This window comes from Apium graveolens, chromosome 3 (genome assembly GCF_009905375.1).
Source record: "Apium graveolens cultivar Ventura chromosome 3, ASM990537v1, whole genome shotgun sequence".
In the NCBI taxonomy this organism is placed as follows: domain Eukaryota; kingdom Viridiplantae; phylum Streptophyta; class Magnoliopsida; order Apiales; family Apiaceae; genus Apium; species Apium graveolens.
Window position 1 is genome coordinate 250,530,883 of NC_133649.1, and position 7,380 is coordinate 250,538,262.

Genomic DNA, 7,380 nt, shown 5'->3' on the forward strand with positions numbered 1-7,380 from the left:
AAACCGCCAAAATCCGCTAAACCAAATCGAATAAAACCGAACCGAGTGGTTTGGTTTTATTGGGTTATGAGGTGTGGTTTGGTTTGAATTATTAGGTCCCAATATGTTTGTAGAAGGGGGGTTGAATACAAACTATACCGTATAATCGAATTTAGTGCGGGATAAAAATTGAAACAAAATTCAAATTAAATAAAAATATTATTAAACTTGAAAGGTGTTACAACAACGGTATCGATTACAAGGGATTAATCTCAAATTAATTATCAAAAATCTAGAATAAATTCGACATGAACTTTTTCTATTTTTGCAATAAAAATAATCAAATGCTAAACACAATTTGAGATTAAGTTCTAGGGATTTTGATCTGCTAGATAGTTACACAAGAACAAGAGAATGATTTCTAGTGGTTTGGATTTAACTTAAATAACTAGAAATTGTTTATCTTGAATTTGCAGTTGAAGGATGAAATGTTTTCTGCTCTGTTTTTCTTTTTGTTCTTGGTTGTTTGACTTCTGTTGCGTGTCTTGATTATTGTCTGCTGCTTCTGTCTTTATGTTTTAATCAACAGAACTGAAATGAACTGGCATGACAATCGGCATGACAATCACTTGTACTAGGAAGATAATCGGTATGACTATCTGTTGTACTAGCATGATAATCTGATTGAACTAGCAAGACAATCCTCCTTCTAGTAGAACTTTCCGTATGACAATCGAATGAACTAGTATGACTTTCGGCAAAACTATTGAATGAACTGGTATGACTTTCGGTATGACAATTGATTGTCATACCAGTTCAAAATAATTGTCTTGCTGAATTAAAACTGATTTTAATTCAATTATAATTCTGAAAATTCTTAATATTAATTCAGAATTAATTAATCAATTAATTCAATTAATCAATAAATTAAACTTTTCAGATTTAATTTATTTTCTTAATTAAATTATATGACTTAATTAATTAATAGAGAATTAATACTACTCTTCAACAACAACCATTCTTCTGAAAATCTTCTGATAATCATTGTCAATTATAAATCAATTCCACCACTTCAATTTTGACACTCGATGTACTGTCTGTTTCATGAGTGACTAACTTTCGTGACATTTCTTCATGTCTTGACTTTGATAACTTGATTTTCTTCAGATTAAATCCCTGTAATTCTCTGATACCCTGACGAGATCTCTGTCACTTGATTAAATCCACAACCTTGATTAAATCACTGAGGCTTGATCAATTTCTTGAACTTCTTCCAGTTAATTAATTCCTCAAGTCTGTAGATGAACCTTGTTTCTGAATCCTTTGACAGATGTTACTTTGAGAGATCTCTTTGACGGTAGATCCACTATTTACTTGTTACATTCTTATTTGAGTTGAGTTAAATCCTCGAATAAACAAATAGGCTATGACATATGCCTTACATGAATTTTTCCGAAACCGCAATTATGCGGTTTGATTCTGGTTTAATATATCAACAGAACCAAACCAGACCAGGATCACCCCTACTTTTAATGACATTTGAAGCACTGAACATCCCTTTTGCACGGGCCATTATGTCTTTTCCCACATACGTTACAATCCATTACTGAGTTTGCTGACTGAGCTGGAGTGGAGGCAACTGAGGTGGTAGCAGGCCTAGCCTGAGGAAAATTCTGTCTTCTAAATCTTTTATTCCTGTTTTGGCTAAACTGCTTCTGAAACCTTTGACTGTATCCTCCTGGAATCATCTAACCAGTAATACCTTCAGATTTTCGCTTCTTATCTCCTTTTTCCTTGGCAGCCAACTTCTGATCACTTTCAACTACTAGCGCGGCTTGAACTACAGAGGGATATGTCTTGAGCTGCAAGGCTACAACCCCACTGCGAATTTCTGGCTTCGGTCCTTGCTGGAACCCCTTCGCTTTCTGAGCTTCAGTACTGACATACACAGCCACCAATCGGGCCAATTTCGTAAACATGGCCTCATACTCGGCCACACACCTTTCGTCTTGTTTCAATTCCAAAAACTCGACCTCCAACTGGTTTTGCAAATAATCCGGAAAATACTTTTCCAAAAACAACTCTGTAAACCTGGCCCAAGAGACAGGGCCTTCTCCTTCCACAGCACGGGTGGATTCCCACCAATAATTCGCTTTACCCTTGAGAAAATAGCTCGCATAGTCTGATCTAAGGTTATCACTTACTTGCGTGAGGGTGAAAGCTTTCTCCATTTCCTTTAGCCAAATTCTGGCAGCAATTGGGTCCACCTCGCCTTTAAACTCTGGGGGCTTTACCGACTGAAAAGATTTAAAATTCATAGTTTGGTTCACTTCTCTTTGTTGAGGCTATTGCTGAAGTTGCAGCTGTTGCTGTTGAATTTGTTATTGCTGCTGCTGTATGAACTGTTGCTGTTGTTGCTATTGTTGCAGAAATTATTGCTGCTGCTGCTGAAATTGTTCTTGCTGCTGAGCCATTTGATTAGACTGTTGGTGAAGCAAATCTAGCAACTCACCCATAATTGGGCCCCCTTCCGAAGCTCTGCTTGAGGAATTGGACGGGATATTCTTCTTGGGCGGCATTCTCCTGAAACATAACAAATGGTTTTAGTTTAAAAGAATTGCCCCCGGGTACCAACATTTTCATGTTACAAAAGAATTCTTCCGCAATGAAATATTTCCACCCTCATTTAATTGGGGTCCGACTGTAATGAGTGGCTAGATTTAACAAAATCAGCAACAATTACAACAATAAGAATAACAACAATAATAATAGCACGCCACTAGCAGCATACACCAATACTTATAACAACCACCAACTAATATCGCAACCTACTAACTAAATTTACGTGGTAAGAATCGTTATCGTGGAAAGACTGTCTTGGAATCCCTATCGGCCATTACCCATGGTACCTATAACAGGGAAACAATAAAGATCAGGGCAATTCCAGAATCCTCAAAACATGCCAGGGTTATATCTTCAAACCCTCGACTAGACTCTTAGACTTGCTTCTCTAAATGTGAGTTACTGATTCACACCCTATACACCAACTTTACACCTTTACGACTCTATTTCTAACCTAAATAAGGGTCTCAAACCTGTAGCTCTGATACCAACCTGTAACGGTCTCAACCCCGGGTCAGGAGTTTACATCATAACAGTATTAAACTATAATTATAATACAACCAACCTACTTTTATTTCAATATAAACAACTCTTCCACAAGATCTTTTCCAAGTTCAAGTATAATTTAGGTTACACACTTATTACAACCCAACTTAATTAAACAACCTGACATAACTAATATTCTACAACAACTCACAGACCACACTTGGTCTGACATACAACACACTTAGAGGAGCTCGACACAGGAGGAATTGGAAACTGGCCCTTACCAAGACAACAACATCTCCTAGGCATCTGCAATGCGAAAATATACAAACATATTTGCAAGAGTAAGCGATCAATCGCTCAGCAGTACCACTTTCATTTTATTAACTGTGCTGTAAACATATTTAAAACAGTTTATAATAAACAATTATAGGAACATAAATCACAACTTGTTAGTAGAAATAAGTGAAACAAGCGTAATCATGTAAAAAAACTGATGAACTGTTGAAAACTGGATCTCCATAGCTAGCATGCTCTCTAAAACATTTTATTAAATGTGCTGTGTAAATACCGGAGTTAAATTTTAGCATGCTACTTTCATTTTTAAATATTCCGTCCCATCGCAAGATCCATAAAACCATTTGTCCCGTTACGGGGACCCAAAATTATTTGTTCCGTCACGGGAACCATAAAACTTGTCCCATAGCAGGACCTATAAAACTTGTTCCTCTCCGGGAACCTCAAAATCACTTGCTCAGATATAAAAGTATTGGATGATCCCTGGTGAGACAGCTGATCAGGCTATCTCCATAGGATAACTCTATCTTGGCTATCCTATGAAAACTTGTTCCGTAACTCAGAGACTCGCTAGTTCTCTGTCACGCTGGGCTGGTGGTTATAATAGGGTGCGCAACCACTTCGCCTCTTACGCTATCTTCCAGGCCGTTACGGGCCTCCTGCGCACACTCATCCAATTATCTGATCATTTTTATCCAGTTTTCCAAATCACTTACCTATCTCTTTTCAAAACCATTCTATCACAGCACAGTTTCCAAAACATTATCATTTTATTCAAAGTTTCAGAGATAGGTATTTTCAAAAGTTACTTTTCCCCCAAAACAGAAGTAAATAAAACAATTTAAACAAAGGGGATCGTAACTTAAAACGTTCTGTTCCACTACGAAAATAAAACAACAATATATTCATATATGCTGAACCATAAAGATATGGTCAGGGGTACTTGCCTCAATACGCTTTAACAACTATTTCTGACTAGCTTTGCATCGACCCGAATGCAAAGGATTTCGACTGGAAGCTATAGGAATCAAAATACCCTAAATTATACGTCTGAATATGCTTGACTATCCTCGCTAACAATCTACCCATACGTTAACAAACCCGACTCGTAACATTCACAATATAATAATACATGTGTCAATTAGGGTTCACGTCTTTGAAAGTCGGTTCGGTGTTCGTTTTCAGAAAATATGTATATTTGTCCTTTTACGAAATTAGGGTTATCGGTTTTCGCAAAGTATTTCATCATAACACATAACCAGGGTTCGTACAAAGTAATTAAATATATAACCGATCGACGTTCCGATAGTCATTGGGTACGGCCTCGTATTTTCGTTATTTAATTTCTAAAAATCGGGCAGCACCTCCTTTAATTATCGGCTAACCCGTCGAACGTCCCGACGTCAAATCAATCACAACTACAATCAATCCTCATCCAAATTTCAACCACCAACTTCAATCAACAACGGAAATTCGCAAACTCACAAATATCACTTAAATACAATTATTAATCATTATTATCCGTATTTTGTATTTTTAAATCGTAGGACTCAGATTATATCATCATAGTCCACCGTCGGCTCACCGCAGCTCATTGCTGACTGTGATAAAACTCGCGGGTACTCGATAAATACGGGTTTCCGACACGAATCTCATCGATTAAATTAGTAATTTCCTCGCACGAAATAAATTTTATTTCACAAATTGCAGTTAATTAATTTCTGCAGGAAATTAATAAAATAAAATTCCCATAGAACAGTAAAACCAAGGCATCCAAATACGGAACACACACGCGCGTATGCATAGTACCGAACTCCGGTCACCATGCCGGAAAAAGCCCAGAGGCAACCGGAAAATTAAGCAACCCACAGCAAATACATCATATATAGGTACATAGATATATATACGCATATGTAACTGCGGGAGTAAACAACAAAACGGGTAACGGGCCAACCGGAGATATGGCCGGAAAGAAAAGAGAAACAGGCGACGAACAAAGCTTACCAACACAGGGAGGAAGACGGGAAGGAACATAGAGATTTGAGTGTGAGAGGGGGGAAGAGAGGGGAGGGAGAGATTCGAGAGAGAGAAGTACATAGAGAGATTACGTGAGAGAGTCGAAAGAGAGATTGGAGAGGAAGGAGACGGGTCATACCCAATTAAAATGCCCCCCCTTTTTTATTCTATTAATGTTAGACTGAATAACCCCGCGATGACAATATTATCTTACCCGTATTTTATTTAACGATACACTACACGAGTAATGTAAATTGAAATAAATCCCAACTCGATCTCAAAATTCCCGAATTAAATATGACTAACCAAATAAAATTATCATAAGCTTTAAAACAATTTTTAAAACGGAATTTATTCCCGCTTTTATCGATTAAACGAACCGATACGCAGGTGGAATAAATCCAAAAATCTCCAAAATAATTTTAAAAATCCCGAAATATTCCAAACTTAATAAAATACAAATTTCATAATTTTTAAAATATTTCTGAATTTAATATTGAATTTACAGTAAAATAAATCAGAAAATCATGCAGGACTAAATAATTAATGAATTATTGATTTCTAAATTTTTTAAATTCCTAAAAATAATAAATAAAATTGTAAAGTGATAAAATTGATTTTAGAGACAATCAAAATATTTATGAAAATGAATTTTGAATAAAATCACCCTTAACTATAAAACAAGTAACATAACGTCACAAATAATTATACAAATGATCCTCGAACACCAATAATCCCACAAAATTAATAAAATATCAACAAGATAATATCCAGGTGACAGAACCCATACACATAGCTTATTTATTTAATTATTAAATATTTACATATTTAAATAATGCAGAAATGTACGAGTCGTTATAGACGGTATCCTCACTTATTCTCCTAGATTCTGAGGACAGAATCCTTAAAGGGGGAGAGGATGTTACGACCGGTATTTCTAAACCCTATCTATATATAATTTTGTGGTTATAATTAAAATTAAATTGTATGGAATTATAAATATGGATGATCTATATGACGGAGTGCCTATAAACTAAGTGTTTAATGTATTAGTTTATATAAAAAATTTTTGAAAAGAAAATCTTATCATTTAGTATTTTTAAATGATAATCAAAAGTACTTCATTTTATATGAAAAATCGATTTTAAAAATCTTTTAACAATAAATTTTCAAATTTTATATCATTAAATTTCTAAAATCATAAGCTATTGTATGATATTTATTTCTAAAAGCATTTATATCTCATGAAGTCTCTCTAATAGGAAAGAAGTGAGCGGAGTTAGTAAGTCTATCAACTACCACCCATATAACATCATTCTTCTTGAAAGTTCTCGGAAAATGAGTCACAAACTCCATAGTAATGTTTTCCCACTTCCAAACTGGAATATCTAACTGGTGCAACAATCCATTAGGCCTCTGATGGTCTATCTTCACTTGTTGACATGTAAGATATTTACCCACAAATTCCTCTATGTCTCCCTTCATTCCACTCAACCAAAAGTGCTTCTTCAAATCTCCATACATCTTAGTGGAACCTGGATGAATAGAGAATGAAGAACTATGAGCCTCCTTCAAAATTTTCTTATGAATCGTCGTGTCTGAAGGAACACACAATTTTTCACCCAACCATATCACACCCTCATCATCAACATAAAAATGTGTTTGCTTTCCACCTGCCACCTTGGATCTAATAGCTTCCAAACCTGCATCATTCTTCTGAGCTTCCTTAACCTTTGAAAAACGATTTCGTTCCACTTTCAAACATGCAATGCTACTTCCTGACCCTCTAACATACAACACAATGCCCAATCGCTCCAAATCTGAAATAAGGTGCAGCCTAGTAATGAGAGCTGCAACAATCTCCAAGTTCATCATACTCAGAGTGTCTGCCACTATATTCACCTTTCCTGGATGATACTTAATATTAGCATCATAATCCTTAAGATGTTCAAGCCACCTTCGCTGCCTCATATTAAGCTC